The sequence below is a fragment of the Lygodium microphyllum genome, chromosome 4 (genome assembly GCF_053477565.2).
Source record: "Lygodium microphyllum isolate KBCC chromosome 4, Lygodium_microphyllum_v1.1.10, whole genome shotgun sequence".
NCBI lineage: Eukaryota > Viridiplantae > Streptophyta > Polypodiopsida > Schizaeales > Lygodiaceae > Lygodium > Lygodium microphyllum.
In genome coordinates this window covers 153,888,830-153,900,052 of record NC_141138.1, presented here as the reverse complement: position 1 = coordinate 153,900,052, position 11,223 = coordinate 153,888,830, and positions in this window count along the sequence as shown.

The window sequence follows — 11,223 nt, the reverse complement described above, 5'->3', positions numbered from 1 at the left end:
ACATCCACTCCACAAAAGTGGCCCCTTGCTCTTCCAAGTATACTCGTAATGTCTTGATCCACTCCTTCACATAGATTAATGGAAAACACCTCTCGGACGCCTATGGTAGCAGAGGTTATTGTTCCACTTGAGAAATAAAATCTAAAAGAATGTTACTAAGGATGCCTTCACTCTTCCTAGGCTCTTCTAGAGGAGCCTTTCACTCCTTGTAGGCTCTTAAGTCTCCTCCACATGCTGCACCTTAGTAGCATCCATTATAAACATATAACTGCATAAGAAACTCTAATGAGCATTAGGTTTGAAAGTGGACCCATAGAATGTAGGGGAGGCCACAAAATGCATAAGGGGTGGGGGGGGGGATACAAAAGTCTTGAGGCTCCCCCTCATGTTATGCAGATCACCCCTACGACCTGCACAATGCAAAGGGGTGGGATACAAAAATCTCAAGGCCCCCTCTTTCACTGTGTTGGCCAACCCTTAGGAATCCAAACAATGCAAGTAAGGGGTGCAAAAACCTTGGGCCCCCCTCTCGCATTGTGTGGCTCAAAACCCGGGATCTGAACAACATGATGCAAGGGGGTGCAAAAATCTTAAGCATCCCCTTTAGTTATGTTAAAATGAAAATTGACAAAAAAAAAGATTAGAAAAAGTGCCACACCTAAGGAGAGGGGGACCTTTGATCACTTGAGAGAGAGACGTGTGATGGCACACAACACGAGCTAGGGGGAAGAGACAAAGAGAGATTGCAAAATTGGAGAGAGAGAGAGAGAGAGAGAGAGAGAGAGAGAGAGAGAGAGAGAAGGAGGGAGAGAGAGAAATAACACAAAAATGGCAAGCAGATCTAGCTCACCCATTTATAGCCTCATGTATTGGAAACATCATAGGTATATGCATAATCATATTTATGCATCCTGACTAAATTTCACGTGGGTCAGTTCATGTTTTCAATGATATGGCACTGAATGACATCATCACATGTAATCGCCTTATATAGCTCAAATTTGAAATTAAAATTTTCATTTCACACATTGTATGCATGTTGGAACTCCATAGGTTTCTCATCCTGACAATTCTTAGAGCTCTTACATGGTGAGTTTTTCCCATCCACAAAGCTCTCACAATATGATAACACCCAAAGAAGCTCAAAGAGCACTCTCTCCTTACATTATGCTAGTCTAGGCCTACACACGGAAAAGGGGTGGGAGTCAAAAATATCAATGACTTCTCTCCTTGCATTGTTTGGTGCCCCCCTCATGTCACATTCTATAGTTTCCTTCCAAGGGGGTAAGCCAAACAATGCAAGATGAGGGGGATCTAAAATCCCTAAACCCACCCTCACATTGTTTGGGTCTAAGAGGTACCACAGGGAAGGGAGGGTTCCAAAATCCTGAGGACCCTCCCTCATGTTGTTTGAGTCCTCGAGGGTACCACACAATGAGAGGGGGGAGGGAGACTCAAAATCCTCAAGGATCCCCACTTGCATTCTTTAGGTCTTAGGGGTACCGCATAATGCAGGTGGGGGTCGAAATCTTGAGGACATTTCGACCCCCCTCACATTGTTCAAGTCGGAGGGCTATATTGTAAAATGTGAGGGTTTTAAATCTCAAGGATCCCCTTCATATTCTTTGGATCCTAGGGTGGTACCACATAATATGAGGGGGGGGTCCAAAATCTCGAGGACCCCCCACCCCACATTGTTCAGGTGCCCGAGGGGTATCACACAACAAGGGGGATCTGAAATCTTGAGGAACTTCCCTCACGTTGTTTGGGTCCTGGGGTGCACCATGCAATGTAGGAGGAGTTTAGGAGGAGTTTGAGATCTCAAGAATTCCCCTCATGTTTTTTGGGTCTAAGGGGTGTACTACACAATGCAAGGGGAGGTGGTCCAAATTCTCAAGGATGCCTCTCACGTTGTTTAGGTTCGAGGGTGTGCCACACAACACAAAGGAGGAGAGAGATCCAAAATCTCAAGGACCCCCTTGCATTTTTTTGCATTTGAGGGGTGTACCACATAACATATGGGATGCAAACACTCAAGGACCCCCCTTATATTGTTTGGGTTTCCCACTCATTCTCGCATAGTGCGGGTTCGTCCTCTTTCATCCAAAAGTTTCAGTTTTTCATTCTTTTCACCTTATGGAGTTCTAACAGTCTATTTTTACATTTCACCTTATGGAATTCTAATATTGTTATTTTATCTTCTCATATAGATGGCTAGGACAAAGCAAACTACCATAAATTTATCGTCTCATGATCACTCACATTGCATGGCTGGTGCAGATCTGCTTGTGGGGAGAAGTAGTGAGCAACCAGCGACTCTAGAAAGAGCCTGCTAGCACTGCAAGGCAAAGCTCGATGATTGAGATATTAGCAACATAGGTCCATCCTCAAGGAACTTAAGAGAATCACAGACACCATAAGCCTACCATCCCCAAGCTCTTATTCACAAGGGTTGTCAAAGATATATGTGAAAGAAGCAATCTAAACTATTGATGGCATGCCTCATTGCCTGCATGAAGATGTGGAATACTTTATAGTCGAGCTCTTCTAGGATTTATGCATTCATGCAACTCATACACACAAAGTTACAATTTTGCCAAGGAACTTCACATCCCCTTGGCTTTTGAGATTCGAAAACAACAAATTGCTAAGCCTTAATGGCATTTTTTATAGAAAAATAAAGGGTATTTTGAAAATTCCTCCCCTCAAAAGGAGTAGGAAGATGAAGGTGATCAACATCATAGGAGAACCCTCACACTCCCACCAAATCAAGGCAAAACACTTAGAGGATGACAAGGCAAGAAGAAACGGAAATGAGTGAGAAGGCTAGGGCAACCAATGCTATTAGCGTGATCAACAAGATTCATGAGAGACATCTTAATTTGCATGAGCAAAACCGTGAGGTGCTCGATATGCTTGTCCATCTTTTGATGTCCCACTGCTCTATGAAGGCCACACTAGCAACAGGACTTGAGTGGCATCCAGTTCAAAGAGAAGGACATTTTGGTGCTTGCAGACCTCCATAAAGATATCAATGACAATGTAATGAATGCCATCCTAAGGTATATTTGTTAAGTCATAATACTTGCAAATTTATGCATGCTTTTGTTGGTAACAGATGGCTTGAAACTTATTTTTTGTTTAATTTTGTGGTTAAATTCTTGTAAATTTAAGGTGCTCATCCTAGACTCCCTACTATCTATGATCATATTTTAGGAGAGGGCATCCCTTGTGGATGTTATAAAAAATATTGTGTCCATTACTCAAGAGCTCACATGCTAGCCATGGAGGATGATATCTCAAGGTGCTTGTGATGTGTGTATTAGAGAGAAAATGAGTGTATAGATTGAAAGAGAGATTGACACAATCTAGATGCAATAGAAAATGAACTTCATTAGATTGATTTTCTTGAATACATGAGAATAAGCATCTTACATAGGCTAATACAAGTGCTTTGTTGACCTCATTGATCACCTCAAAGTGGGTTCACCTAACATTCTCTCATAGAAGTAAATAAGTCTAGTACATCGCCCTTTTCCACCAAGCAAGGGAGCATTCCTATGAGGTTAATTGAGAAGCCTATTTCTAACACCCTCCTTGGCTCGAAATTGGGTTCACAAAAGATAGTGGATAGAAAAGATACAAAAGATGGGCTAGGACGTGGTACTCACTCCTAGATAAGAAAACATCTAGAACAATGTCTTTGTTTACTGAATAGGAATACATCTGGTCTAGGATTACACAATATGAATACATCTAGTACAATGTCCAAGTTTACTCAATAGGAATAAATATGGTACAATATCTAGGATTATACAATACAAATACACCTAGAACAATGTCTAGGTTTGCTCAATAGGAATACATTTGAAGAATGTCTATGATTACAAATAAAGACTTTTGGTGCTTAGAGCCTAGGATTACGTACTTCGAGGACTTACAAAGTCAAGGGATAAAAAATATAAAGGAGATACCAAGTAAATGAAACCTAGCCATTAAAAGATTAACCAAATTTTAACTTCAAAGTAATTGATTCTCAAGGTGAGAGGCCAAACATCATTGGTTATTCTTAAATGGCAGACACATGATGTGACTCTTGATAGAAAGAGAACTCATGCACTTAAGCAAAAAATACAATTTATGTTGATCATTATGAGAGTGGTTGTTGATGAAGAACTTTGAAGTAGGATGCAAATATTTGAGGTCTTGTTCATGTAAAAACACCTTGTACATTGATCTTCTTTTGATGGGTAGCCCTCCCTTCCTTCTAGCATGCAAATTTTTTCACTTCTTGGTCATTGGCTCTGAGTTGTATTCCTCCTTCCAAAGGCTCTTGTTGATATTCAAAGCATATTTATTATGGCCATTAATATTGAAAAGAAGCTCAATACTAGTGTCAAAAGACACGTGATGGAAAACAGTAGCTTAAGGTATGAGTAAAGGCTTATACAAACTAGTTCAAATTTTGAATTACTATGAATACAAAGATTTTGAACCAATTCACTCCTTGTAGTGTGAACACAAGCTTTGAGCTAGTTCAAACCTTCACCGTGGTGAATGGGGCCTTTGTAAGCTTATTAAGGTTTTAGAAAATCTTAATACATATCTTCGTAAAAGCTTTTTTATTTTTGGGTGGATCGCACTGATTTGGATGCCGTTGATTTTTCCGATGATGGTGGATGATACCATGAAATGGAGATGCCGCCGTTTGCGCTGGTAAAGAGCCAAATGAACTGATAATCTTGCCAAGCTGATTGATGACGGTTGCTGAGTGTGAGCCACATTGATGAACGGAGCTAATCTTCTCTTGTTGACCACATGTAGTTGCAAGTGAAGTTCGTTTGTGGGGCACTGCGTAGTATGAATTAGAGCTTGCTAATGTGGATGATGTCGTGGATGTTGCGGACTGTAGATGCCATGAGGGCATCGAATGCTGAGTTGGCTGCTGAGTATGGCGCAGTTGTAAGGCCACCTTGAATTTAGTAATGTGCCACCGTAATGAATACAGCTAATAAACTTTCTAAGGTTTTTTAAAAAACCATAATGCAGCAAGGAATCTCTATCTCTCTAAACAGGGTGATGATAATGATGAGTGAGAAGATAGTCTCTAAGAGAGATAGATGGAAAAGAGGAGAGACTAGGTGAGGATAAAAAGCTAACTTAATAATGATATGGGAATAGGTATTTAGAAAGGTGCATGTGGCATCTATTATTGGTATGTGAAGAGGATAAGATAAGATAACTCACTTTGCTAACACAATAATGAGAGTGATTAGGGAGGCTAATGAGGTCCAAAGAGCTTTTCTACTCTAATACCATGCCAAAAACACAATGTCCACTACTCAAGAGCTCGCATGCTAGGTATGGAGGGTGATACCTTAAGGTGCTCATGATGTGTGGATCGGAGAGAACGAGTGTGTAAAGTGAAAGAGAGATTGACACAAGCTAGATGCAATAGAGAGTAAACTTGATTAGATTGATTAGGAAATGAGTGTGTAGAGTGAAAGAAAGGCACTAACATTCTCTTTCTTTATCAAAACAGATTTGTAAAGAAACTTATCAAAGGCTTTGGGATTGTCACCCAAGACAATGATATGCTAGAGAATATAAGTATAGTTAGGTGTAGAGTACTAGAGCAAGGTGATGGCCACAACTGGCAAATGTAGAGTTTGCTACAATGCCAAACTGATCCTAGAGCATTGCTAGAGATCGGAGTAAAGGCACTTGTGCCTGCAGCATGCTCTATATTTACTTCACACACCATGACCATACACTTGTACACTACATGTGGTGGGCACCGTCATTGTCACTTTATTCTTTGTTCTTTCACTGACAATCAAATAAGGGAAGCCTAGTCACACATTGCGACTATTGGTCCACATCTTGTGTCTCTCTCTCTCTTGCTCTCTTGTTCCATCCTCTATATCTTGCATCTCTCGTGCTTTTGCTTGCTCGTGCTTCCACTCAGGCTTCTCCCTTCAACTGGTATCAAAGCCAACCATTTGAGGAGCTTCTTCATCATTCACTTTAGCTTGTGACAAAGTTTCAATTTAAACTTTCATGGCAACCATTGCTTTAGCCCTTCAAGGTATTCATTGAGCTCTTTTTTCTTCTAGCTTGCTTTGGACTTGTTTGAGCCCTTTCATGGGATCCTTTGAACTTCAAGAAGTGCTCCATTATGCCTTAGGTGACTAGTAGCAGAGATAGAAGCTCCAAGACAGCCAATATGATTTGTGCTAGCTATCTTAGGTGCCCCCCTATTAGCTCTCAACATTGATTATCTCCAACTCCCAACTTGCCAATATAGTGCTTCTTCACTTGGATAACCTCCCCAGCATTGAGCATGTGATTTTGGGTGTGCACTAGGGTTGAATTCCTTTAGCCATTGACTATTTTCTTAGGACAAGTCTACTGTATACCATATGCATAGTAAACAATAAGCTTCAAATGCATATTTAATATTTTGATGATGCTATTTTAATGCTCAAATGGTATGGCAATGCCTTGGGATGCTACTTGGATTTCTTAGAGCTTGTGCTATGACATTTTGAATAGCAAGCTTTTCAATTGGAAAGGTTATGGATATTGAAGCTTGATGCTATTTGGGTATGCCACTTGCATGTATTGATGTTTAGCATTGATACTTGAGCCTAGATATAGTTATGGAATGCTTTGGGACTCAGATTTGAGTCACATTTGATATCTTGGATCTTTGAGTACTTTCTTTAGTTGCTTCAATAATTGTCACTTGCGGGTTTGATGAGTCATTAAGTTTTGTGCTTCTAGATGTATTACATGATATCTATGGGCACACAGATGTTATCTACTTGATGTATTAAGCCTTGCATTACTCTTTTACACTCTAGATATGCTTCAATGGATGCATATTTGGGATATTTTGTATTTAGTTGGATATTTTGCATTACGGCTTGAATCTTTTATTATGCAGTTGAGCTTGGACTAATGAGATAGTGGAACTCTTGCCTTATGTACATAGTATTTTGGATATTCTTGGATACCATTACACCTTCTAGTGGGCTAATGCTCTAGACACCAACAGTTACTTCTATCATAGCAAGATTCAATGATGTATACACACTTCTTGGTTATGTATTGAGCTTCATTCATTTCTACTCAGTCAGTTGTATATTTGACGTATCTCTATACTTAATCTTGAGATTTTCTATATACACAATGTCTATGCTTCTCAGATGTATTGATTACTAATTCCCTTCAGTTTATGACAAATTTTAGTATCAGTTATATGCCTATTCATTGTAGATTGCATTTATATATTCCACTTCTTACCCAATTGACTACAAGATATAGGCCTTATACCGACGTTAAAAGTGACGAAAATGTTCATAAAGAAATTTTCCCCCTTCTTCGTAAAAAACGTCGTTATTGGCAATGCCATAGAACAGTTGGTATTAGCGTCATTATCAGTGTCGCTATTTGCATCGGTATCTGCGACGCTGATACCGACGCAAATAGCGACGCTGATAACAATGCTTTGCAATGCATTTTGCGACGTTAATAGCAACATGTGCAGCAAATTTGCAACTCTAATAGCGATGGTAGTAGGGAAAAAAATTTTGTGGAGCGCCGTACAAAATAGTTTCAGTAATGTGTACAATGCTCATGTAAATAAAGGCAAAGTATACTTAAATCATAACACTGATACATGAAATAAATACATGATCGTGTAATAAAAGCGACCGGTACAATCATGGCAAGATACTACTACTATATAGAAAATGTATACATAGATCATGGGACCAAAAAAGAAGAGTATGTGAGCTCCAGGGATCCAAGGGCGAGCTATAGATCCTCGCCATCCAAAAGCTCGTCCCGCTGCAAAGAAGCATTGAACAGTTTCTATAAAAAAAGAAACAACTACACATCAGTCCACCATACAATAATGTATTTTAATTAAACTTATAACTACGGACAAGAAAAATGAGTGACTTACAGAGCCGCCACATCCATACAATCACTTGATCAATGAAGTGAGACCATGCCTCTCTGCATATCCAGTCTCAAGACCGGTGGGATCGCAGTTTGTAATGAAGTGCTGCAAAGAAAACAAAATACAACTGTTAGAAACATGATTGTCAATACAAATGATATTGTAAAAAAATAAGGAAGAAGAACAAAAGAAACACTTACAAAGTCCTCCAAATATGTCCTATGGCTGCCACTCCCAAGATGATGGACCACTCCAGCCTCTAGTCGTGCCCTCGCCGCCTCGCGTTGCTGTCTCCAATGTCTTGGAGAATCTGTAGCCTCCTCCTTGTATCGACGCCAGTCGTCCACATCTAGCCACTCGAGCTTTGAAGCCCCACTCTTTAGTGCCTTGCGTGCGTCCGATCGTCTGTGTGACATGTATGCACGCATGCACTCCATCATCCAGCTTGTAGAAAACCTATTTGCTACGGCTAGTACTGGAAACTCCTCATGCAAGGATGCTACTATGTAGTCCTTGCTCCCCTTTGGCATGTTCTTCCAATGATACAAGACGTTGTGCCGAAAAACTTGTTGGCACAACTCTCTCATGCGAGCCGTCACCCTCCTCCCCTCATCATTCATAATGATTGCTCCTGACCTATCATCTACAAGGTAGGCATATCCCTCTAGGGTATGTCTAAGATGGGTCCTCTCCCACCTACGACTACACTCCGGTGTATATCCAGGAGACCCCTGTACATCTGGTGTACCTACCAAGGTAGTATCTCTCAGAGTAGCACCCATAGAGGTGCCACTTGCGGATGACTGAGCAAAAGCCAAAGTGACTGGAGTAGATGTCCCCACAGGTGTGACAAATCCTAGAGGTGATGCAACTCTAGCAGAATGACGAGACGGAGACACTACATTGGTACCTCCATAGCAACCACCTAAGCCACACTCTCTCGAACTGCCACGAGAGCGAGGAGTAGCACTTGTATCCCAAGCCGATCGTGGGCTCACTGCATCCAGATCTCCACAGCATCCCCCTGAACCACTCCCTCCATCTGGCCCAAGTCTAGAGCATCAACCTCGTCTGCTGGAAACTGAAGCATTAGAGCACACCGAAGTAGATCTAATAGAACAACCTAATGGTGTCCAAGACAGCTCGCCATATCTCTGAATCTTGCCAGCTCCTCGTCGCTCATCCCTCGACTCATCGTGATAATCTAAATATACATAAAGTTCACCTGCATAGACAAAAATTGATATTAGCATAATCAAATCATACAAAGCATGATAATATAAATCTTTAAAAAATGATCTTACTTAAAATGCATATCTTATGTACCCTTATAAGCGATTCGTCAACGAATTCAGTAGGTGGATACTCCAAGTATGAAGTACCCTATGGTCCCATGTCAATCTCTTGACACAACTCCGCATACACTAGAAGGTCGATAGACATGTCACCACAAAAGGATGAGTCCACCTCGTTCTCAAAGAATTCTTGGACTCCTGTATTTCCATCAATGCTACATGATGCTGGCTCCTCTACATGCTCCAAGCTTTCGGTGACCTCCACCCCTTGCAATATCGACCCCTCTATTTGCATATTGTCCTTATCTATGCTCGAAACATCATTTTGATAATATACTCTCGCAATTCGGGGAGTTGAAGGTATAACATACCACCATCGAGGTTGTCGGGGGTTTGGATAGAAAATTACATGTTCACAATCACGTACAAGAGAGATTTAACTATTCTGACATGTACCATGTCGTAATACAAACGCATGAGTTCATGCACGTGTTCACAATGGGCCGACAACACAAACGTGTCGTAAGAGTTGGACTTTGATGCTAAGAAGTGCTTAAAAATAGCCAAAAATTACAAATTTCAGGGAAAAAATAGACTTCATCCAAGGCGGTGGTGGCAATCAGTACGATTTTAAGCGGCAATGCCCGGAAAGTGCTTAAAAGAGCCATTGGACGACGGTCAGGAAATTTTCATAATTTTTTGGCATGACAGACAAGACCCTAGGAGATGCTCAGTAGTGGAAGACTTCAAGATGGACGCCCATGATTTTTCAGACCAGGATTCGGATACCGGACATGGAAGAGGGGGTGCCTGAAAGGCCGATGGCCAAAATGCCAAGTGGGAAAGGATTTTAGGAGAGTCCAAAGGGTGTGACCCTTAGGGGCTCCCTTTGGGGGAGCCCCAAAAATTTTCGCAACGAAGGGGAGGGGGGGTTCACGTGATGAAAAAAATGAAGGGAGAGGGAGGCGCAGGCGACAAAATGAAGGGGGGGGGGGGGGGAGGGGGGGGGGGGGGCTCCATAGCCATAGGAGAGCCTCCATATACCCATACCATCGGAAGACAGCAGCAAACTGAAGACTTTCCCTACTTCCTATCACCTACCTTTGCTCGTCAAATGGTTGCACAATCAGGGAGATCAGAATCTAGTTTTTCTCCGTCCTCCATCTCTCTCCTCTAAGTGGTGGTTTGCATGCAAGAAATCAAGAAGAAGAGGGGCTGACGGATGCTTGTCCCGACTGTGATCGGATTGCTCCAAGATGAAGAGGAGGCTGAGGAAAGAGGTTCAGCACTAAAGAATGGTTGCTGGTCAGTCCGTGGGCTGGTCCGTGGCTGCCCGGAATAATTATTTAAAAACCAGCAACATGCAAAACACGCAGTATGCTCCAATTTTACAAAGAAATTTGCTTGTTTTTGTTGTTTCATGGTCCAAATGTTATTCATATGCGATGAAAGTTTGTTTGAATCTTGTTTGCCTCATGTTTGAGGGCTGCAACTAAAAAAATGCAGAACCCGTAATGATCTAGAGCCGTTATTAATTCTTTAAAACCCGCAAAATGTCATTTTTTAATGGAAATTAGTTGTTTTTCCGATTTTGAGGTGGGAAAAAGGAGTGAAAAATGGCATAAAATCAGAGAAAATGTTAAGTTTTAGTCAAAATAATAAGCCAACACAAATAATTCACAAAATACCTATTTTCTATGGATAATTAATAGGAAAAATAGCAAAAAATAGAGAAAATTGGGGTTTTCGCGCTCACAAAATATGAAAAAATAAGATTTATGTGTGTGAATGTCTGGCGAGGTTAAAGAATGAGGTCAAGCCTCAGTTTGGCCTCATCCTTTGTGTTATAGTATGTGTTTATTATTTTTTGCATACAAAAATGACACAAGACAACCATTTACACATATGCAACGCATCAACACCTAAAAAGTGAGGAGGGGGATAAAGTTTGTTCGGTGA